The sequence below is a fragment of the Bos indicus genome, chromosome 11 (assembly GCF_029378745.1).
Source record: "Bos indicus isolate NIAB-ARS_2022 breed Sahiwal x Tharparkar chromosome 11, NIAB-ARS_B.indTharparkar_mat_pri_1.0, whole genome shotgun sequence".
Lineage (NCBI taxonomy): Eukaryota > Metazoa > Chordata > Mammalia > Artiodactyla > Bovidae > Bos > Bos indicus.
In genome coordinates, this window is record NC_091770.1 from 80,877,894 (window position 1) to 80,901,766 (window position 23,873).

At 40.6% G+C, this 23,873-nt stretch overlaps 1 protein-coding gene across 1 annotated transcript in view; it reads right to left on the bottom strand.

The window, feature by feature from the left end:
* Positions 1–8,916, bottom strand: part of VSNL1 (visinin like 1) — a 120,800-nt gene extending 111,884 nt beyond the window's left edge. The window contains exon 1 of the mRNA XM_019970671.2: positions 8,618–8,916. The gene's annotated coding sequence lies outside the window, so the exon portion shown is untranslated. The remainder of the gene's footprint in view (positions 1–8,617) is intronic.
* Between the last annotated feature and the right edge of the window lie 14,957 nt (positions 8,917–23,873).

Here is a 23,873-nt window from a genome sequence, read left to right on the forward strand (position 1 = left end):
TACTGGACTGGGTTGCCATGCCCTCCTTCAAGGGATCTTCCCAACCAAGGGACTGAACCCGAATCTCTTATGTCTCCTGCAGTGGCAGGTGTGTTCTTTAAGTGGTATACATATACATGTGAGGTACACACACATACACACCTATTAGTACCAAGGTAGATATATGACCCCATTTCAAAAATGAGAAAAAAAAAAAGCCCCCAAATTAATTAGAATCAAAACTCCTACCTAATTCTGTGAATCATACAATACTCCTCCTATAGAAAAGAGCCTCAGAATTTAGGTGCAACTTTGTTACAGACTTCAAAAGGAGAAAAAGATATCTCTTTAACTCCAGATAAGAAATATACTTGAGTTTTCCTAGTAAGTGGGGCAGGAAATAGAGGGAGAATGGAGGAAAAAGCTGAGGAGAAGTGAAAAAGCTCTTAGAAGAGCTGAAGATAGCTAAGGCCATTTTGGATTTATGTATGTGTATGTGTGGGCTTCCGTGGCAGGCTACAGTCCATGGGGTCACAAAGAGTCGGACATGACTGAGTGACTTTCACACACACACACACACGTATGTGTGGGCCTCCCTGGAGGCTCAGTAGTAAAGAATCCGCCTGCCAGTGTGGCATACACAGATTCGATCTCTGAGTCAGGAAGATCCCCTGGAGGAAGGCACGGTAACCCACTCTAGTATTCTTGCCTGGAGAATCCCCATGGACAGAGGAGCCTGGCGGGCTACAGACTCCATAGTGTTGCAGAGTCAGACATGACTGAAGCAACTTAGCATTTAGCACAGAGAGTATCAGACAGAAAGCTCTTTTTTGGAAGGTATCAAAGGATAGAAGTATCATTGTATAATATTTAAACCAAAGGCAAGGCTCTTTTTTCACTGAGTTTCAATGACCCTCTGGAGGCTTGGGTGGGAGACAAGGGCCACATTATTTAGCTACATTGGAAAATAATTAATAGATGACCTTAAAATGTATTCAATAAGGAAACAAGCTTAAAAATATCTTCTTGGTTCCATATTCTGTTGTGTCCAATTATACGTTGGTATTTTATGGTAGGGAAATAATGGCAAAGAAACAGTATAATGAAAGGAGATGCATTTAAGGAAAGAATGAAAGAAATAAGAATGAGAATAAGGTCTCAGTGTAGGCATTTCTTCTACAAATTATTTCCTTTATGCATCTATACCATATTTTTGTTTCACTTGACTTACTGAACTGCGCTTACCTTCCTCATTAGGCATAAATTCCTTGAAGGCTGAGACTGTAACTTATTTAATATTGATTCCAGTGACTACACAGTGCTTGGCACACTTACTTAATGGATTTTTTTTACAAGGTAGGTTAAGCACTGTTAACTGTGCATTGGTCATAGCTCAATTTCTTATTCAGAGATTCTATTATGAGTGGGATTACTATAACTCAGAGACTAAAGTGGTTTATGAACCATTAATTTCTGATAAAAGAAATGACAGTAATGATAATGACTATCATTAATTGCACATTTTCAATAATGAGGCATTATATTATATTCTTTAATACATAGTCTTCTATTTCTGTTCAAGAATCCAATTTTAAATGGAAACTGAGCTTGACAGGTTAAACAATATATTCAAGGTCATAGAACTAATAAACTGTGGAATTAGGGATTTTTATCTAAGTGTATCTAGCTTGAAAACTCATTTTACACTTTCATAATTTCTTTTGAGTCAATTGAAACCGTGAGAATTGAGGAATTTTTCCATTTACTAATTAAAAATGGCAGAAGATTGCATGGATGGTTTTCATCTCACTCTGAGGAATAAATATCTTTATAAACACTTAAAAGAAAAACTAACAATTTTGTTTAGAATTTAAACTCATTTCACAATTTCTTTTTTATTTTTCATAAAATTTCCCATATGAACAAGAAAGCATATACCACACACCTTACGTATAAATTTCAAAAACACTTGAACTTCTGGAATAAACAAAATTGATAGTCTTTCATTAGCTCATAACATCAAAAGCCAAAAAACTCCAGAACAGAAGTTGCTAATTGAAAATCAAACTTGTACAGCACTATTCCACACATTAAAAATAAGATATTATATTAATAAGCATGTCAACTTTAGTGATAATCCTTAATGGGCCTCCAATGGGAAATTTCACTCATAATTTAAGACTGGGTTTCAATAAGTCAAAAATAAATACACTAATCACAAATTAATAAAACCAAGGCAAAATGTAAAACACAAGACTCTAGCAGCATCAAAATCTACTATTCTGAGAAGCTTTCAACTGCAATAAACATTCTAAACTATGAAACAGCAGAAATATTAGGATCTAGTTGTTTGCACTGGAAAAAATTTACCAAGGCTGCAAAGCACATTGAACATGTTAATAATTTGCAAAAAATCTATTTACTTTCAGCTCTTCAAAAGTTCACAGTCTTTCAGAGCCTGAGAGATAATAAATAAGATCCAAAGAATGGAGAAAAAAATACATTTAAAGGGACATATTTCTTAGAAAAGTCCTTATATGAACAAGAATAAACAAAAGTCATATTCATTCTATAGATATATAAAAATTGCAAGTAAATTTAGCTTATTTGTTAACACGTTGCCTTTTATGAGCAATGTTTCATAAAAATGAACTCTTTTTGAGAGTCTTATTTTCTATAAAAAGTTCTGCAATTATTGCATTAGATATAGTGAGCTTGAAGGTTGCTGGTGAATGAGAATATTCCAAATCTTAAATGTAATTGAGAACAAAAGGAAATATGTTGTTCACCTGAAAATAATCCAACAAATGGTTAGAAATGCAGTGCACTCTTTTTTAAAAAAACGATTGATGGCTACACATCAGGTCATCTGTGTTAGAAATGTAGTTAAGGAAGGCAACGGAGAAATCCAGAGTGAAACAAAAGAATCACCAACAAATTACCCGACTGGCATGCTTTAAGTCAGCTGATAAGGGTATAGAGCATCTTTAATGTATTCATAGAACCTTGTTATTAAGGTGTCAAACCTCTTTGAGGATTCCTCAGTAATTTTCTATTGCATATCTATTTCATTCATTAAGCAGTTTCTAAAGTACCCCTAAGATTCCATTTGTGGAGTTCTCAATGAATGAAGCTGGAAGCAACTCAAATTATTTTGATTCACGTAAGAGAGCATAAGCTATCTTTAGAAACAAACTGTAAATGAGAAATCCAGTGTTATGGTCCCTTCACAGTGTGAACACATTAAAATAATTCCATAGCTCAAGAGAATCATGATTTAAATACGTGGTATACATATCTACTACAGTGTAGGTTTATACTCCCTTTTTGACATATTGATATCAATTCTTGTAAATACATAAAATAATTTACATTTTTACCTATGAAGAGATACAAGGGAATATACTCCGTAAGTACATCAAAAAGCATGCTTAAAGGTATTAGCATAGTGCTTTTATGTCCTTATTGAAAATAAATTATAAAATAACTTTTAGTTTAGATTTTCCTTTTAGTAACATAGATACTTAAAGCAATTCTAATTTTGTGCATGCTTTTAGTGGTGGTGGTGGTTCAGTCACTAAGTTGTGTCCAACTTTTGTAATCCCGTGGACTGTAGCTTGTCAGGCTCCTGTGTCCATGGGATTCTCCAGGCAAGAATACTGGAGTGAGTTGCCATTTCCTTCCCCAGGGGATCTTCCCAACCCAGGAATCAAACCCGGGTCTCCTGCATTGCAGGCAGATGATTTACCAACTGAGCTATGAGGGAAGCCATGCTTTTAGTATTCATGATTTAATTTCTTGACATAATTAACAAGGTTTATGTAACTGAATCTTATTAAAATAGTTAATTGAGAAATATTACAGAGTATCTATTATAAAGGACATTGTATAGATTTTGTGGAAATATGAAAAAGATCATTAAAATCTCTGCTCTTGTGCAATGTGTTTTCACATTGCAGATATGTCTTTAAGATAAAATGTTCCTTGCTCAGTCACTTCAGTTGTGTCTGACTCCTTGTGACCCTATGAACCATAGCCTGCCAGGCTCCTCTGTCCATGGGATTCTCCAGGCAGGAATACTGGAGTGGTTTGCCATGCCCTCCTCAGGAAAATGTTCCTTACTATACTACAATTTTTTATGTATTGAAGGGATGGATTAGGTAATTTATATGGATCCCATCCAGTTCACATACTCTATAAATAATGTGAATTAACCATCAACATAGTAGAAATATCAACCATTTGTTCACTTATCTCTGTGCCATTTGATACTTTAGAAAATTAATATATTTACATCTAATAATGTAACTGAGATGGACTTTGTCAATTTCAGCCTTAGATCAACGGCATGTGATCACGTCTATAAGGAGAGCCTTTCTATCTTCCTAAATAATTGCTAATCGTAGAAACATAAAAATCATTCAACACAAAGAAAAAGACCTTCGGAATGACATTAAACATATTTTGCTCTTGCAAACTAGGAAACCACGCATTTGATATTGATATTATACTGTCAGTCTATAAAATTCCACAGGGAGCTCCTCAGCAAGGTTTGGAATCCATATATACATGCAACCCAAATAGAAAACCTACCCACTCCAGTATTCTTGCCTACAGAATCCCACGGACAGAGGAGCCTGGTGGGCTACAGTCCACCGGGTCACAGAGTCAGACATGACTTAGCAACTAAACACAGTCATCAGGTAATTTAATTTAATTTGTTAGTAACCCGATGTTAGAATGTTTTCCATATTACTCATTTTTCTTTGTCCCAGTTGAGACAGAATCTCATCAAATCCCGACATCTCTCCTCAGGAGAGAATGTCACAAGCCAAGGGGGTGGGCAGGGCTTGAGGAGAGAATGGTTATTACACGAACTGTGTTCATTCTTGTTGCTTTGAAGTTAAGAGGCAAGATGACTGGCAGTGGGATTCCTTCTCAGGATCACATTTGCTGCCACATTAGTTAATATCAGAGCACTTTAATCTGAAGGATGATACTGTAACTTGATTGAACTAATTCGCTTTTAATTATCGATAGCTGTCTTATTTAAAACCCTCCTACATACAGTACTAGGGACCATTGTAAACCTCTCATATGACTCGTACTTTTGTAGTGCTAGGAGATTTATTTACATCCCAATAAAGAGAACTGGATGTTTGCTTGAAAAAAAGAAATAGAAAAATCTATAGCTTGCTCAGGACATTTCTAATCATGCTGTCTTATTACAGAATGAGATTTATACCGCAGCAAAGCAAAGCATCTTTAGTAGCTACAAGTCTCTGACCTCTGTATAAGGTATGTGGTGTATAGAATAGCTTGGACATGGCTGTTTTCAGAACAGAACAGCAAGGCCAGGTGACATTTGACCCAAGAGTATGTGTTAGGGACAGACTCTCTCCAAGACAGAGCTCATCCCAACTCAGTAAAAGTTTACCATGAGGGAAATGGTTAAGTTAAATTGTTAATTGGGAAATGTGTTGAGAAACTCACTACCTTGCTTTCTGAGCTTCAACACTTGTCAAGTGTATTTAGCTTATCTCTCAAATGAGGAAGAGTCTCAGACTTTGTCTTTCTCAAGCCTCCCCCAACTTCTCAGCTTTTTCAGGTAAGAATTCCTGGCATTTCCCCAAAGGGGACATTTGTGATAGTTCCTGAGTGCCTGGGGAGAAGGGACAGGGATGACTGAATTATCTTTAAAAGGCCTAGAGCTTCATGGCACAGATACTCAAGAAATTTTTATGAAAGGGAGAATATGAAGGAGAAATAGAGAAAGCAAATGAGTGGAAAAGAGATTAAAAAAAGAAGGAAAGAAGAGGGCAAATTAGGCAGGTATAATTATTGCCTGCTTTGCAGTCCCTGTCCAGCAAGACTGCGCTTTAAAAGCTCTAAAGGCTTTAAAAAGCTGCTCTCCTCTCCTCTATAGCGCCGACTTCAGGAAGAACAGTCAGGTGTCTTCCTTCAGTCTTCCCGCCCAGCCTTCAGTCCCTCTCTCTGCAGGTGGCTTTGTCTGGTGGATTTCCATGAAGGCTGGAGACAGCTAGGCATCTTGGATTTGGGTTCTGCCTTCTAGGAGCCAGAGGCGAGCTGGCAGCGCCTGCTGTGTGTTGACACTGCAACTTCCTCACTCTGCTAGGTCCCAGTGCCCGCAGCTGCAGCACAGCTGAAGGAGGTGAGACAGGTAGAACAGAAGGGGAGATACCTGCAGTGTCTCAGAAGCCTGGATTCCCTGAAAGGTTCTGGGGAACAGAGCAGAGAGGGGTTGGCGATGGGCCTGGACAGTTTTCAAACGGGAGCTGAAGATTCCAATTGGATTGTCAGTTCTCTCCAAAAACTCGAAGGATTCCAAAGGAACTGACTGAGATGCCAGGAAGGCCAGACTAAACATCTAATGAAGTGGGTATATTAGAAGTGAGGGGCAACAGCAAAAAGAGATGGAGACCTTACCAAAAAAGAGAGGCAAAGAGAGGTGCAGTGGTGTAAAAAACGAACCTTCGGGACTCTCTCGAAAGATGTGCTGGGAGCAGGCAATTATTTGTTGCAAGACCTCAGCGATGTCACTGAGGATGCTATAAGTGCAGAGAGAAGGGAACATTTTCCCTCAACATTACTCTTTAATTCTTTATTCCATAGACTCGAAGTTAATTGACTTTCCCCTAGCTTCACGGCTCTGGGCCTCAATTTTCTCATCTATAAAACAAGGGGTTTGGACTAGATGTTTTCAAAGGTCTCTGCCCGATGCGATTCTCTATAACTCAGCCTTATGAACCAGGGTATCTGGGAGAAAACATCTATGAGCTTTCACACCAGGTTTCCCCCTTCTTTCTCCTCCACCCATTTATCAACGCAGTGCTGCACCTGCACCATTCAGAGAGCTGATCCAACTTTCACTGGTGACAAGGAGTATGGCTCAGTTAGGACAAACGACTGGTCCTTCTGCCCTGGAGTAAAGAAAGGAGGGACCGAGAAGGCAGTATGATTTACACTTTAGGTTTCCAAGGAGAGGATCTTCTAGAATTTTCTACTTCAAATTTCATCCACTTAAATAAATTGTAGATTCCTTTGAAAGGTTCCAAATAGTTGAACTGACTAAAGGGTCAAGAGTCTAAAATAGCTTGTCCTATTTGGAGTAAAACGTATTTCATTTCATCCTCGAAACTGGATCTGCTTTTTCTGTGGAAATTCAGCACACACTGGCCATGCTCTTCTCCTGTCTGCCTGCCTCATGCCATTCTGCCAACCTGCTTCAGTGCAGCATTTTCTGGGGTTAAACACCGAAGCTTAATGAGCGTGTGCTCAAGAGTGGGGTGTTCAATGATGCAAGACCCCTCTACACCACCACCATCCCCCCGCCCCCGCCCCCGGCCGCCTCCACCAAAGACAACAATAGCCAGTTTAAACGGTAGTGAGGAAAAAAATGTGTCTTCCCAAGAGTTTCATTTTTAATTTTTTCAATGTGAAATTCCTTTAAATTGAAAAATTAAATATGTAGAAATACAGCTCCCTGGGTCCTCTTGTCTCCAAGTGAGATGTGACACATAGATAGTATACACTTTTTTTTCTACACCCACTAGCATTTCCACTTCATTTTGATCTCCGAAATATGGACAGGAGGGCAACTCTAGAAAAATGTATTCTCACTCTGGCATCTCCTTGCAGTGCTGAGCACCCACAGAGAGCATCATCATTTCCTGCACCCTCCCCCAGTTCCCCAGACCCCCTGATTTCCACAGGGGGTTTGACCTTGCAAAGACCCTTCTTCAGTATCTGGGCAAGGAACAATCCATTTTAACTCAAAACACAGAATGACCTTTTCTCCTTTAAAGAAACACTACCAAAGGTAAAACATCTGGTTTTATATTTTTTCATCCCTGCATTCTGGAATGCAAATACAGCATGCAAAGGCAGGTAACTAGTTTGGATCTGACAGTCCCCATTCAAGGGCTCTGAGTCTCATACTCTGTTCAAAATAGACCGGGCTGACGGGTTGGTTGAACATCTTTCCTTTTTCTGCCCATTCACCATCGTGATGAAAAATCAAAACCGAAAATTATCTTCTCATTTCTAAACACTAACAGAGAAATGAGCTGATTTTGCGCCTAGCCCTGTGGTTCTAAACATCCCACTTTGGAAACCAATCCTGGTCTCCACACCATCTCGTCCACTCAGTTTTACTTAACAAACACGTTCGCTCCTCTTCCACGGTGAGAAAAATGGTGCACCAGCCCCACGGATGACAGGTTGGTACTTGACTGCAACCGCTCAATAGTTTTATCAGCAACCGGAAAACTTCACAATCGGTCCATTAGCTACTTAAATCTGTGTAAGGAAATCTGCGTATGTATAGACACACTTAAAAAGCACCTCAGTTTCACCTGTCTTAAATCTAGCGTAAGGCAATTCCCCAAACACGCCGCATGTAAACACTCCCCCTTCCCCCACCCCCATTATTCCAAAAGGTCCCCTATGGACTAACAGTATACGTTTAGATCACCAGCATTAAACAAAGCTATTGTCACACCATGCATTTAGACGTATCTATGCAAAGCCAAGTAGGTGACAATAACCCAAGCGTCTCCCAGACAATTGGCTGCACTACACATGCACAAATGCAACGAAGATTGTATTTTCCACTTACAGTTATAGCGCTGCTCACGGTCACTTAACGAAAATGATAAAACTCAACAGTTCTCTATAAATAAATGTATGTATATATATATTTAATTCGGATAAACGGTTAAGCCGTCTCTGGGTATGGTTCTCTCGCGCTCTTTTTTTTTTTTTCCAGTGGAGCTCTGGGCTGCTTAAATCCCTCCTGGATCGCGCCTTGCAAGCCCAGTCGCCGCCGCAACACGCTCCGGTAGGTCTCTGCTGCAGATTGGGAATCCCATAGAAAACCTAGGGTCCCTGGAGCCGGATGCGCAGGCGCGCGAGCCGCCGCCTCTCCAGGCACCCCCTCCCCTTTCCCCTCCTCCCTCCTCCCTCCTCCGGCTCCGCAGCCCAGCTCAAAGGGAGCTGGGGCCGGTGACCAAAAGCAGCCAGGCATTGGCGCATGCTCAGTTGGAGAGGCTCGGAGTTGCCGCGAGTGGATTCCACGTCTCCAGATTTTAGCAGAAACTCGGAAGGAAAGTAGATAGGAAAAGGGAGCCTGGCCACTGGCGCAGCCCTTCACCTGGACTGGCTGAGCGAGTTGGCCTCACCACGCCCCCGCGGTTAACCAGCCAAGTCTGGTGATGAAGGCTGAGGCCAGAAATGGGACACGTGGAGCCTGCTTCCTGCCACCCTCAGGCCTGGAGGGCCCCCGACCCCCTCTTTGTCAGGCTTGTAAGGTGAAGGAGAAAACTGCAGAAATCCCTTGCTCCGAAGGAAACGTGTCCGGCAAGCTGTAAGCTTGTCTCCATGGCTCACTCTGAAGAAAACCCTTATGGTTGGCACTTTGTGTGGGTCATTTCTTCCGAGGGTCTTAAACTGAGAGCACTGGGAGCCAGGCATTCTAAAAGCCTTCTACTCAGGATGATCGTGGTCCCTAACGGCCTTGGAGAAGCTGTGTGTTGAAGGGAGGGGGAGACTGAAGCTCTCGTCCTGGTCCTGAGTGACCTTGGGCCAATCATGCTAATCATCAACCAACATTTACCAATAAGTGCCTTCTTTGTGCACTAAATACATTTTATTGAATATGCTTTGGGTGGGGCTGTGGTGGGCAGAGAAGGGCAGTCAATGAGCCCTCATGGGAATCCAGGGTTGAGGGATTGGACTAAGCCATCTTATAAAGCCCCCTTCTGTGTCTTTGAAGGACACTTACATTTGCCAGCCCTCCCCAGATCATGACTGTCCTAGCCAAAGCCTAGAAGACTTGGCAAGGAGTAGTGCCCAGTAAATGTTTGGTCGCTTCTCTACCAGGAAAGCAAGGTGAAGTCTCAAATGTTCTCAACCCAATTAATTTCCTAAAGTGTGTTGTTTGTACTTTTCTTGCTGCTGCTGCTGCTACTAAGTCTCTTGAGTCGTGTCCGACTCTGTGCCACCCCATAGACGGCAGCCCACCATTCCACCGTCCCAGGGACTCTCCAGGCAATAATACTGGAGTGGATTGCCATTTCCTTCTCCAATGCATGAAAGTGAAAAGTGAAAGTAAAGTTGCTCAGTCGTGTCCAACTCCTAGCCATCCCAGGGACTGCAGCCTACCAGGCTCCTCCGTCCATGGGATTTTCCAGGCAAGACTACTGGAGTGGGGTGCCATTGCCTTCTCTGGTACTTTTGCTTATTTAACAATTATTCATTGACCACCTGCCCACTTACTTGAGGCATTTTTCAATGCCTTGGGGGTAAAGGCAGGGAACAAAATCCCTCTCGAGGTTTTCATTCAGATGGGAGTTTTCAAGAGAGGGAAATTCTGAGGGGCAGTGAAGATGGGGGCTTCCTCAATGGCTCAGTAGTAAAGAACCCACCTGCCACTGCAAGAGACACCGGTTTGATCCCTGGGTGGGGAAGATTCCTGGGAGGAGGAAATGGCAACCCATTGTAGTACTCTTGCTGGCAAGATTCCATGGACAGAGAAGCCTGGCAGGCTACAGTCCATGGGGTAACAAAGATACTCTTTGTTACACAGTGTAGATGGACTTTCTTTTTAAGCAGAGAATTTTACAACTTGCAAAGTGCCTTCAAACACCTTATCACATCCAGGAAGCTGATTCACTTTGCGGTACAGCAACTTTTTTTTTTTTTTTTTAACCTGCAGTTAACCTTTCGGTTCTGAGGACACCAAGAGTATCTCTTTGGGCAAAAGAGCTGGAGATAGACAAATCTCCATTGCTAAGAGGGTGCCTACTCCTGACTGCTAGTAGGGGGCGCCCAGCTTGGAAGACCTTGAGGCTACTTAAGCAAAGATCAAGAGAAACTCCTCAAGTCTCTGGCTTTGGAAGGCCAGTGGTGGGTGAGGGCCCCAGGTGGTGACAACTAAGCCGCTGCCTCAAGCTCAAAGCCAACCTGGCCAGCCCAGAGCTCAGGAACGCGCTCCGCTGGGCCGGAAGGAAGACCTGGATAGAGCAGAGGAGCGCTCCCGGGACTCCCCGAACTAGGCTCGCCGAAGCGCCCTCCCCGCGGGGCTCTTCCGCGCGGCGGCGGAGACCGCGGAAACCCGGAGCGTGGACTGACGCGGAGCAGGGCGCGCCGCCCCGGCGCGCTGCGGCAGCCGAGCAGGTTGTGGATCTGGCGGGCGCCAGCCCTGCGCTCCGGGACGCAATGCGCACTGCGCAGCGGGGCTCGCCCGGTCGGATTCTTTCTGTTTCTCCGGATGGGGTGGGGGCAAAAGTCAGTTCCAGATGAGTCGCTTTGGTTGGCCAGGGACACAACCTCCAAAAGCTTTCAAAGTGATTCCTCGTCTTTTGTCGATTTCTGTTGTCAAGCATTTTACACTGTGCTCTCTGATTTCTCTCTCGAGAACAGTCTCCGCACTGCAATCTGCAGCAACCGAAAGGGTCATGATGCCATTTCTTCGGAGAGATGTACCTATTCATTTCCCCTGGAGGTCTCTTTCGTGGCTGTGTTAGGTTTTAGATGACTTACTGACAACTTGTGTGTAGGGTAAAGTGAACACTGAGACTTTAAACCGTGTTCTCTTGTAGGGGAGATTTGATTTAGAAGCGTGCGCTTTTGTGAAGCTGCTTTGTCTCATTGGGCAAGCAGATTTTGTTAGTTCTGTTTGCACTGAGGCGTTGTTTGGCGATATCTTTTTTAATCCTCAGTTATTGTGCACCTTTATCTTTTTAGTGTTTTTTGTTAAAATGTTTTGTGTGATGCCTTTTATATATGTAACAAAGTCACATGTAGTCACATAGGAAAGATGATTCTAAAAACATCGAAGGAATATTATCATTTAAATTACAGAAAGCAATTCCCTTCTATAGGATGGTAGAGTGAACTCTAAAAAAGGAGTGTGGTAAGAACACTAAACGCGGGAGCCCTGTGTTTCCTTCCTTCTTCGGTCATTTACACTTGTGATCACAAGAGAGCAGAGATGCGCGGCCCTGGGACAGAGGGACCGGGATGCTGGGCCGTGATGAGCGGAGAATGCCATCAGCTGTAGCACTTGCCCTATTACTTGAAGCCAAGTCCCCTACACTGCGGATCGCGGTGTCAGCTTTCACATCCTGGAGGCTTGGGAAGTGCTGCGTGCTAAGTCGCTTCAGTCTTGTCGGACTCTTTGCGACCCCATAGACTGTAGCCCGCCAGACTTCTCTGCCCAGCGGGATTCTCTAGGCAAGAATACTGGAGTGGGTTGCCATGCCCTCCTCCGGGGATCCCCGACCCAGGGATCGAACCGCCATCTCTGAAGTCTCCTGTATTAGCAGGCAGGTTCTTTACCATTAGCGCCACCTGAGAAGCCGGGAGGTTTGGGGAGGGGCTGTGTAAATCGGAGCTGGGGGAAGGGAGGGAGAAAGGTGCTTTAAGGAAGAATTGTTTTTTTGTTTTTTTGTTTTTTTCTGGAGGACCTGGTGGAACCCTCACTTACCTGGAAACCCCTGATAAGCCATTTTTCCCTTCCTCAGTTGCAAATAACATTCTTTTCTGAAGTAGCTCTACTTTAGCCTTTCTCCTTCCGAGATTCAAACAAAATAAACAAAACTAAGAACGATTTTCAGGTGTACACAACTGATTTAATACTTAGTAAATTAATTTAATTTAATATTTCCATCCACTTTATTTGTGACATAGACAAACTGAAAACTGAGAATGGCAGTAAAAGTGCAAATTGCCAGTGATATAACAGATCTCAGCTCATTGTAATATTATTTATCGGACATGCTCTGTATAAAATATATGAGCCAAAAAGGGTGGAACTGAAGGCATGGGCGCATTTAGGATATTGGAAGAAAAAGTGTTCAGAAGATGACATTAGAAAATGAAAAGAGACAGGAATTGGAAAAATGAATTTATAACACTTATATTCATAGAGAATAATGATAGTAATTTTTTTGTATGGTAAAGGGTCTTTATTTAAAAAACCTAAGGGTATTAATCTTTACAGAGGGAAGATATAATGTAAAATAATTATGTTTAGGAAATGGCAATCCACCCCAGTGTTCTTGCTTGGAAAATCCAATGGATTGAGGAGCCTGGCAGGCTACATACAGTCCATGGGGTTGCACAGTTGGACACGACTGAGCAACTGAGCACACAACATCCTAATTTTTTAATGCTATTTAAAAAAATATACGGATAGACTAACAAAATAACTTCCCTAAGAAAAACAGAAAGTTATCACCTACAATAAAACTGTACAGTAGTTTTTCTGATACATAGTGTTTTACCCTTTATGTCTATACTCCTTCTACATGCTTCTTTTCCCCCCTAAAATAAGAGAAGACTCTACACATGGACATCACCAGATGGTGAACACCGAAATCAGATTGATTATATTCTTTGCAGCCAAAGTTGGAGAAGCTCTATACAGTCAACAAAAACAAGACCAGGAGCTGACTGTGGCTCAGATCATGAACTCCTTATTGCCAAATTCAGACTTAAATTGAAGAAAGTAGGGAAAACCACTAGACCATTCAGGTATGACCTAAATCAAATCCCTTATGATTATACAGTAGAAGTGAGAAATAGATTTAAGGGCCTAGATCTGATAGATACAGTGCCTGATGACTACGGACTGAGGTTAGTGACATTGTACAGGAGACAGGGATCAAGACCATCCCCATGGAAAAGAAATGCAAAAAAGCAAAATGGCTGTCTGGGGAGGCCTTACAAATAGCTGTGAAAAGAAGAGAAGTGAAAAGCAAAGGAGAAAAGGAAAGATATAAGCATCTGAATGCAGAGTTCCAAAGAATAGCAAGGAGAGATAAGAAAGCCTTCCTCAGTGATCAATGCAAAGAAACAGAGGATAACAACAGAATGGGAAAGACTAGAGATCTCTTCAAGAAAATTAGAGATACCAAGGGAACGTTTCATGCAAAGACGAGCTCGATAAAGGACAGAAATGGTATGGACCTAACAGAAGCAGAAGATACTAAGAAGAGGTGGCAAGAATACTCAGAAGAACTGTACAAAAAAAATCTTCATGACCCAGATAATCACGATGGTGTGGTCACTCATCTAGAGCCAGACATCCTGGAATGTGAAGTCAAGTGGGCCTTAGGAAGCATTGCTATGAACAAAGCTAGTGGAGGTGATGGAATTCCAGTGGAGCTATTTTAAATCCTGAAAGATGATGCTATGAAAGTGCTTCACTCAATATGCCAGCAAATTTGGAAAACTCAGCAGTGGCCACAGGACTGGAAAAGGTCAGTTTTCATTCCAATCCCAAAGAAAGGCAATGCCAAAGAATGCTCAAATTACTGCACAATTGCACTCATCTCACATGTTAGTAAAGTAATGCCAGGCTTCTCCAAGCCAGGCTTCAGCAATATGTGAACCGTGAACTTCCTGATGTTCAAGCTGGTTTTAGAAAAGGCAGAGGAACCAGATATCAAATAGCCAACATTCGCTGGATCATCAAAAAAGCAAGAGAGTTCTAGAAAAACATCTATTTCTGCTTTATTGACTATGCCAAAGCCTTTGGCTGTGTGAATAACAATAAACTGTGGAAAATTCTGAAAGAGATGGGAATACCAGACCACCTGACCTGCCTCTTGAGAAATCTGTATGCAGGTCAGGAAGCAACAGTTAGAACTGGACATGGAACAACAGACTGGTTCCAAATAGGAAAAGGAGTACGTCAAGGCTGTATATTGTCACCCTGCTTATTTAACTTATATGCAGAGAACATCATGAGAAATGCTGGACTGGAAGAAATGCAAGCTGGAATCCAGATTGCCGGGAGAAATATCAATAGCCTCAGATATGCAGATGACACCACTCTTATGGCAGAAAGTGAAGAGGAACTGAAAAGCCTCTTGATGAAAGTGAAAGAGGAGAGTGAAAAAGTTGGCTTAAAGCTCAACATTCAGAAAACAAAGATCATGGCATCTGGTCCTATCACTTCATGGGAAATAGATGGGGAAACAGTGGAAACAGTGTCAGACTTTATTTTGGGGGGCTCCAAAATCACTACAGATGGTGACTGCAGCCATGAAATTAAAAGACGCTTACTTCTTGGAAGGAAGGTTATGACCAACCTAGATAGCATATTGAAAAGCAGAGACATTACTTTGCCAACAAAGGTCCGTCTAGTCAAGGCTATGGTTTTTCCTGTGGTCATGTATGAATGTGAGAGTTGGACTGTGAAGAAGGCTGAGTGCCAAAGAATTGATGCTTTTGAACTGTGGTGTTGGGGAAGACTGTTGAGAGTCCCTTGGACTGCAAGGAGATCCAACCAGTCCATTCTGAAGGAGATCAGCCCTGGGATTTCTTTGGAAGGAATGATGCTGAAGCTGAAACTCCAGTACTTTGGCCACCTCATGGGAAGTGTTGACTCATTGGAAAAGACTCTGATGCTGGGAGGGATTGGAGGCAGGAGGAGAAGGGGACAACAGAGGATGAGATGGCTGGATGGCATCACTGACTCGATGGACATGAGCCTGAGTGAACTCCGGGAGTTGGTGATGGGCAGGGAGGCCTGGCGTGCTGCCGTTCAATGGGGTCGCAAAGAGTCGGACACGACTGAGCGACTAAACTGAACTGAAAATAAGTGGAAAAATATAAGATTGCTCTCTGAAGGAGTAATACCCATGCAAATAGAGGGAATGTTCTATGCCTTCGTATACAGAAGAGGAATTGAAAGGCCTACTTTTTAAATGACAGTTGGTCATTTCACCCTTCCCACTACTGATTTATCTCTGTAATCCATGATTGAATCTAAATTCAGAGAGATCATTCTCTGCTGTGTCACCAGTTCCCCTTAAAATTTGAACTGCTGCTGTTACTAAGTCGCTTCAGTCGTGTTTGACTCTGTGGGACCCCATAGACGGCAGCCCACCAGGTTCCCCTGTCCCTGGGATTCTCCAGGCAAGAACACTGGAGTGGGGTGCCATTGCCTTCTCCGAAAATTTGAACAATCTGCAATAAAAATTTATATCCCTGCTGAGTGAATTATTGTCAACGTTTTGAGTTTCCAGAAGTTTCTTGGAGTGTTAGAACTAGTTCTAGCAAGTGCAGGTGATCTTCAGCCTTAAGAATGTAAAGTACTTTATTCCATTCTTTTCCATTCATCCCATGTATTCTACAGTTGGGCCTAACCTGTGGATTCATAGCAGTGCACTTGAGCTGGAAAATGTCACTGCTTATAGTGACAACACAAAAGGAACAATGATAGCAGAATTAGACTATCTATGGCTTATATTCCTTTTCTTTAGTGGCTTTTTAGGTAGTCCTGTTTGCCAGGCTGTACACTTTTTTAGTTGTGTGACTAGCCACTACAAATATTATTGTGGATTCATGTTCTGGAACTTTTGTACTTTGGATACCATCTGATCCTGAAAGATCTTCAAAAGCACTTCTTACCTGAAGCAGATCTTAATGATTTGTTTTTCCCTTCAATCTTTATTTTCCTTACTATAGTTCCTTTGAATTTTTTACTTGAACACAACAAAGAAACCTAAGGGAAAAATAAATATAATGAATTCTACATCCCCGCTGAGACAACCACAAGAAGCAAACCCACATTCTGTACCTAAGAATTTTCACAGTGGCGTTTACATTTTTACCTACTGTCTGAAGGAGGAAAGAAACAGTTGGCACTCTCAGTTTTTTGTGTTCTTATCATATTCCGGCTTTAAAGTTCATGTTACCACTCTGAAACGGTTCAGGAAGAGAAAGAGTGACCACTGATGACTGTTGATTTTTTTCAGAATGTAGATTTAGCACTTGTACCATAGTCTCTAGGAGCGTGGATTGTTCTGATTGTTTAGAAGAAAGAAAATGCTTGAGTAACCCATGGTTGTGTTCAGTAATGCATGCAGGCTGAATTTCTTTTGATCTCACTCATCATTCATTTCTCAAACACCTATTGAGCACCTACTTTGTGTCAGGCAGTGTGCTCAGCACTTTATATGCAACACTGTATTTAGTAACAAAGCTATTTACCTGTGAGATAGGTGCTATTAAAACCCATTTTCAAATCCTATTTCAAATCCTAAAAAAGGCTGTGAAAGTGCTGCACTCAATATGCCAGCAAATTTGGAAAACTCAGCAGTGGCCACAGGACTGGAAAAGGTCAGTTTCCATTTCAATCCCAAAGAAAGGCAGTGCCAAATAATGCTCAAATTACCACACAATTGCACTCATCTTACACACTAGCAATGTAATGCTCAAAATTCTCCAAGTCAGGCTTCAACAGTACATAAACCATGAACTTCCAGATGTTCAAGCTGAATTTAGAAAAGGCAGAGGAACCAGAGATCGAATTGCCAACATCTGCTGGATCATTGAAAAAGCGAGAGAGTTCCAGAAAAACATCTATTTCTGCTTTATTGACTATGCCAAAGCCTTTGGCTGTGTGGATCACAATAAACTGTGGAAAATTATTCAAGATGGGAATACCAGACCACCTGACCTGCCTCCTGAGAAATCTGTATGTAAGTCAAGAAGCAGCGGTTAGAACTGGACATGGAACAACAGACTGGTTCCAAATCAGGAAAGGAGTACGTCAAGGATGTATATTGTAACCCTGCTTATATAACTTGTACACAGAGTACATCATGAGAAATGCTGGACTGGATGAAGCACAAGCTGGAATCAAGATTGCTGGGAGAAATATCAATAACCTCAGATATGCAGACGATACCACCCTTATGGCCAAAAATGAAGAAGAACTAAAGAGCCTCTTGAAAGTGAAAGAGAGTGAAAAAGTTGGCTTAAAACTCAATATTCAGAAAACTAATATCATGGCATTTTGGCCCCATCACTTTATGGCAAATATATGGGAAAACAATGAAAACAGTGAGAGACTTTATTTTTGGGGGCTTCAAAAACACTGCAGATGGTGACTGCAGCCATGAAATTAAAAGATGCTTGCTCTTTGGAAGAAAAATTATGACCAACCTAGACAGCATATTAAAAAGCAGAGACATTACTTTACCAACAAAGGTCCATCTAGTCAAGGCTGTGGTTTTTCCAGTGGTCATGTATGGATGTGAGAGTTGGACTGTGAAGAAAACTGAGCACCGAAGAATTGATGCTTTTGAACTGTGGTGTTGGAGAAGACCCTTGGACTGCAAGGAGATCCAACTAGTCCATCCTAAAGGAGATCAGTCCTGGGTGTTCATTGGAAGGACTGATGCTGAAGCTGAAACTCCAATACTTTGGCCACCTGATGCTAAGAACTGACTCACTGGAAAAGATCCTGATGCCAGGAAAGATTGAAGGTGGGAGGAGAAGGGGAAGACAGAGGATGAGATGGTTAGATGGCATCACTGACTCAATGGACATGAGTTTGAGTAAACTCTGGGAGTTGGTGATGGACAGGGAGGCCTGGTGTGCTGCAGTCCATGGGGTCACAAAGAGTTGGACACGACTGAGCAACTGAAGTGAACTGAGCTGAAAACTCATTTTACAGATGAGGAGGAAACTGAGGCAACATTTGTGTTAGTAACGTCTCCAGATACCTTCTTCAGTTGGCCTTCATTCCTCTTTATTCTTTACCCCATTCCAAAGAATATTATGATTCTCCCTCTATAAATTACTACATTTTTATCCACCTAATATTCCTTTGCAAGATAAATATTGTGAATATTGTGATCATCTTATTTCTTTTCAATAATCTCCAGTTTCCTCTGAGAAAATGTCAAACCCTAAGTCATGTATTCAGAATTTTCCACTATGTGGCAACCTTAATCACAGAGCATCTGGGTTTTTTTCAGAGGGGTGAGTAGGAGGCAGGAAGGAAACAGGCTTAGATAAAGACTGCCTTTCCCAGCATTACTACCTTTTGTCTACTGCCTGAGGAAGAGAAACAGAAGACTCCCTCATTTTTTTGCAGTCCTTACTATGTTTCTTCCTTAAGTTCATTTTACCGTACTAAATAGGAAGTGTTCAAAAACAGAAATAAGGACCACTGATGGTCTTAAACCCAGAGAGTACTCTCTAGTTCATTATTTATGATTGCCTATAGAACACCTTCATATAAATTTCTTACAGATACTTCATGTTCAACATGTACAAAACACTTACTTCTCTGGCCCCTTACCACCTCCAGTAACCTCCCTATGCCCCTACCACTTTGAAGGTACCTTCTATCAGCCCAGTCCTATAAATAAGAACCTTGGGTAGCACCTTCAGCTCCCCCATCTTTCTCATTCCCCATCAACTCATCACTTAAGTCCTAAAAGTCCCATGTCTTGAAAGTCTCTCAAACTCATTCCTCACTGACACTGTACTAGTTAATCCTTTCATCATCTCTTTTGGATCCTTTCATCATCAAAGCATCATATATTTCCTTCTCATAACTATTGAAAAAAACTCAGATAAAACCACATCACTCTCTTGAATAAAACTTTTAAGTGGTTTCTCACTTTATATAGTAAAAAGAAAAGGGCACAGCAAGCCCCTTTATTTTCTAGCTCTTGCATACCCCTTCAGCTTCGCCTCCTGCTATGTCTTTCCAGGCTTCTCTGCTCTGTTATACTGTGGAGCAGTACTGTCTGTACTTTTGCATTTACTCCTCTCTTTTAGAGAAACTCTTCTTTCTTTTGCCTGAAAGATTTCTGTTAATCTGTGAAAGAATAAAATTTTGTATCTAAGCCACCCAATCTGTTGTATCTTGTTACAGCAGTCCTAGGAAATTAATATAGAGGATGAAAGTGAAAGTGAAGTCGCTCAGTGGTGTCCAACTCTTTGCGACCCCTATGGAATGTAGCCTACCAGGCTTCTCCGTCCATCAGATTTTCCAGGCAAGACTACTGGAGTGGGTTGCCATTTCCTTCTCCAGGGGATCTTCCTGACCCAGCAATCAAATCAGGGTCTCCTGCATCGTATGTAGACAGATGCTTTACCATCTCAGCCACCAGGAAAGTCTCAATAATAGAGGATAACTACATTCAGCAGATAGGTCTACAGTAAGAATATTCTGGGATTGAGATGATAGAAAGATAACATTTTCTTTTCTACAAATAGACATTTCTCTTTCCCCCTCTTTTTCATGTGGAAATCACTGGATTTTAAATTAAGAGATTTTGATTCAAGAGCCAGCTTTGCTACTTATTAGATATGGTATTGGGAAAATCAGCTAAATTTCCCTCATGACTTGATTTACTCATTTATAAAAGTAGAGCTCTATAGTTCAAAAATTCAAGATATTGGGCATCTACAAAATTTCAGATAGTAAGTTAACAGTGCTAATTTACATCTAAGATAATATTGAGCCAATTTCTTCCAATTGTAAAGCAAATTAAATTCATGGTTTTGAGTTCATTTAAAATAATTTCCTTAGAGACCTTGCATATTGTTGCTTATGAAAATCAGATTAGGGACAGTGATCACAGCACCACTACTAGACTTAATACAAGTGGGTTTAAAATTTCTTGGGCTAATTTAGATGTTCTAATAAAATTAAGTATTAATAACACTGGAGTGTTAAACAACATTTTGAAATTAAACTTACATAAATAACACTTTACCAGTATAATATCTTTAAAAAGACTATTTTTAGAGCAAAATTCATTGACCTTATTGGTTCCGGTAGTATAGATTATAATATAGTTTTGGAGGTTCAAGCCTGTTGATTTTGGATTGAATAAAAAATAAAAATACATAACAGACTAATTATATTGCTTACTTAATATATTGTAGACCTTTGACTTTCCTGAAGGATATGTTCTAAAACTTTCCTGATTCCCTATTATATGAATATCACTCTAGAATAAAATTGCTTTGTTGGTAAAGTAAGCTATATTGCTTACTTACAGAATATTAAGTGAGATAATAAATAAGAACAACACAGCTATATTGAGATGCAGACATTAGGTGGTCATTTGATCAGATTTAATACCAATTTAATTATCAGTTACAACTACCAGCTTCCTAGTTGTTTAAGATTTATATTTGAATTTTAGCAAATGACATATTACTGTCATTATAACCTTCAGGATCATTCATAAATAGATACAGTCTAAAGATTAAATCTATAAAGACCACATTCTATTAAAACCCTGCTACCTGGAAACATTTAAGTGTTCAAACATCATTGTACTATTTGAAAAATAAGTGATTGAGGCTTGAGATCATGGCCATTTTGAAAGTAATTTTAATTCAATGAACGAGGGTCAGGTTTGAAAAAGCTAAAATTTATTCTTCAAATTTTATAAATTCAGCATGCATTTTTACAATAGACCTTCCCAAATACTTCTAAATAGATTGAAGCTCTTTCTCCTTAGGAGTTAATAAATCTATTAATCTAAGAGAATGAACCATTAATGATACTATTTATGCTTTCACTCTTTCTGTCCTTAAAGCTGTGCAAACAATTTGCTACTTAGGCCAGGAGGAAAGAATACAGTACCCAACTCTATTTATGTCTTTGGGAAGCTACCAGTGTCCATCTGAGGAGTCCTGTATCTCTCCAGCAGCCGTTAATATAGCTTGTAGGGTCACCTTGAAACAAATTAAGAAAGCCTTATTCAGGAACATTAAGGCAGTTAAGACAAAATGTCCTTGCTGTTGTCAGGTGAGTATGCTTTCTTCTTATTTCTCTGAATATTTCTTTCCTCCTTCTCCCATAGAAAAGACCACATTCTGCCTTGGTGATGCATTTTATTCAAAAATAGTATGAATGAGTGGAAAGATGCCAAAGATGAATCTCTTCCAATTTATGACAAAGTATTTTTCCTTCAGAGAGAAGAAAATTGTCCTCTTTGGTAGTTATGGTGATCCTCTGCTGTGAAGTGAACCGGAGCTGGGGCAAGTAACAGGTTGTGGTAGTAATTTCTGATCAGATCCTAGATCTGGAATTAGAATAGAATACAGTTTTCCATGGAGTCACAAAAAATCAGACATGACTTAGTGAATGAACAACAACGGTTGTCTTGGTATCCACAGGGGACTAGTTCTAGGATCCCATTGGTAATGAAATTTATGGATGCCCAAGTCTCTTATATAAAATAGCTTATATATAACCTATGCATATCTTCCCATATAGTTTAAATTGTCTCTAGATTATTTTTAATACTGAATGTAATGTAAATACTGTGCAAATACTTGTAAATACAATGTAAATGCTGCGTGAAAATTAAAAGGGTTAGTCACTCAGTCATGTCTGACTGTTTGTGACCCCATGGACTGTAGCTCTCCAGGCTCCTCTGTTCATGGAATTCTCCAGGCAAGAATACTGGAGTGGGTTGCCATTCCCATCTCCAGGGGATCTTCATAAATAGTTGTAAATACAATGTAAGTGCTATGTAAGTAGTTGCCTGTTCAGCTTTTTGGAATTCTCTGGAATTTCTGCTCCAATATTTTCAATCCTTGGTTGGTTGAAGCTATACACATGGAACCAGTAGATACTAAGGACCCACCATAGCATTTTTAAATGAGCCTAAGCAGGGCAGGATCTTCTCAAACAAATATTTCCTGATTCACCAATTTGTACCCCATGTGAGGAATTTTAGAATGGATTGGCAAGTTTCCACCAAAGAATCAGAGTACAGGACATTGCTGAATTTGAATAGCAGTAACATTTTGTACTTTTTCTTCAAGGTTTTGTTCAAGTACTGTGATGACTTCCCTGATTATCTATTCCAAACTGATAGTTCTTTCTTTTCAATTTCTATTGGATGTAAGATGTGTGGAACAATCAATGAAATATCACCAAGACACATAGTTTTCCTTTTAGATTTTAATATCCAACTGTATTTTAAAGCTCCTTAGTGCAGAATCTGTGTCTTATATTTCTACTTTAATTTACTAAAACTGCCAAGTTCATGCTTCATAGTAGAGCTTAGTAATTATTTGGTGGATTAATCTCCTGTCTCTTTAGTGTTTATTTTCAGTGTGTTGTTTTTCTGTGATTTTACTACTTAGAAGATTTAAAATTCAGTTTAGAATTCTGATAATTGGAAAGATTATTTTTACAACTTATTAATGATTCTGTTTCATAATTGGTATTGTAAGTGTGATACATAATTTTCTGTTTATAGAATTCTAAACAATGAAAAGCAGTTTTTTTATACTGATTTTAAAGAGAAAACATCTCCCATCAGGTGATTATATTTATTATTCAATATAGGTTTGTACCATATGTAGTGAAATATATTATAAAAGAGCTTAAACAAGAAGTGATTTAATGCTTAAATTAATTTCCATGATGCCATGTGATCTAATTTATGAAGAAAAGAGGACTTTATATTTGACAAAAGGGAGTTTCTAGATTTATTTGACTGGGCAGCAGTGTTTACAATTGGCATTAGACACTAGAACCAAACCATCTTTTGGCAACCAGTGTAATCATTTGTAAGCCAAGAAAATTTTTATATTCTTCTTTAGGTTGACATCTCTTCCTCTGCTCCCCCTTCCTTTCTCTTCTTCTCCTTGCTGCTGCTGCTGCTAAGTCGCTTCAGTCGTGTCCAACTCTGTGTGACCCCATAGACGGCAGCCCACCAGGCTCCCCCGTCCCTGGGATTCTCCAGGCAAGAACACTGGAGTGGGTTGCCATTTCCTTCTCCAATGCATGAAAGTGAAAAGTGAAAGTGAAGTCACTTCAGTCGTGTCCGACTCTTAGTGACCCCATGGACTGCAGCCCACCAGGCTCCTCCGTCCATGGGATCTTCCAGGCAAGAGTACTGGAGTGGGGTGCCATTGCCTTCTCCGCTTCTTCTCCTTGCTACTGACAAATGAAGGTTGTGCTAGATTATTTTTTTCCCCTAAGTGTTCCTTGGACCTAATCATGGCTTTTCAAGGCCTTTGTAAAAGTTTAAATGGTTTTCCCTTTTAGAGTTTCTGAGGGAAATGTCATACATCTCAACATT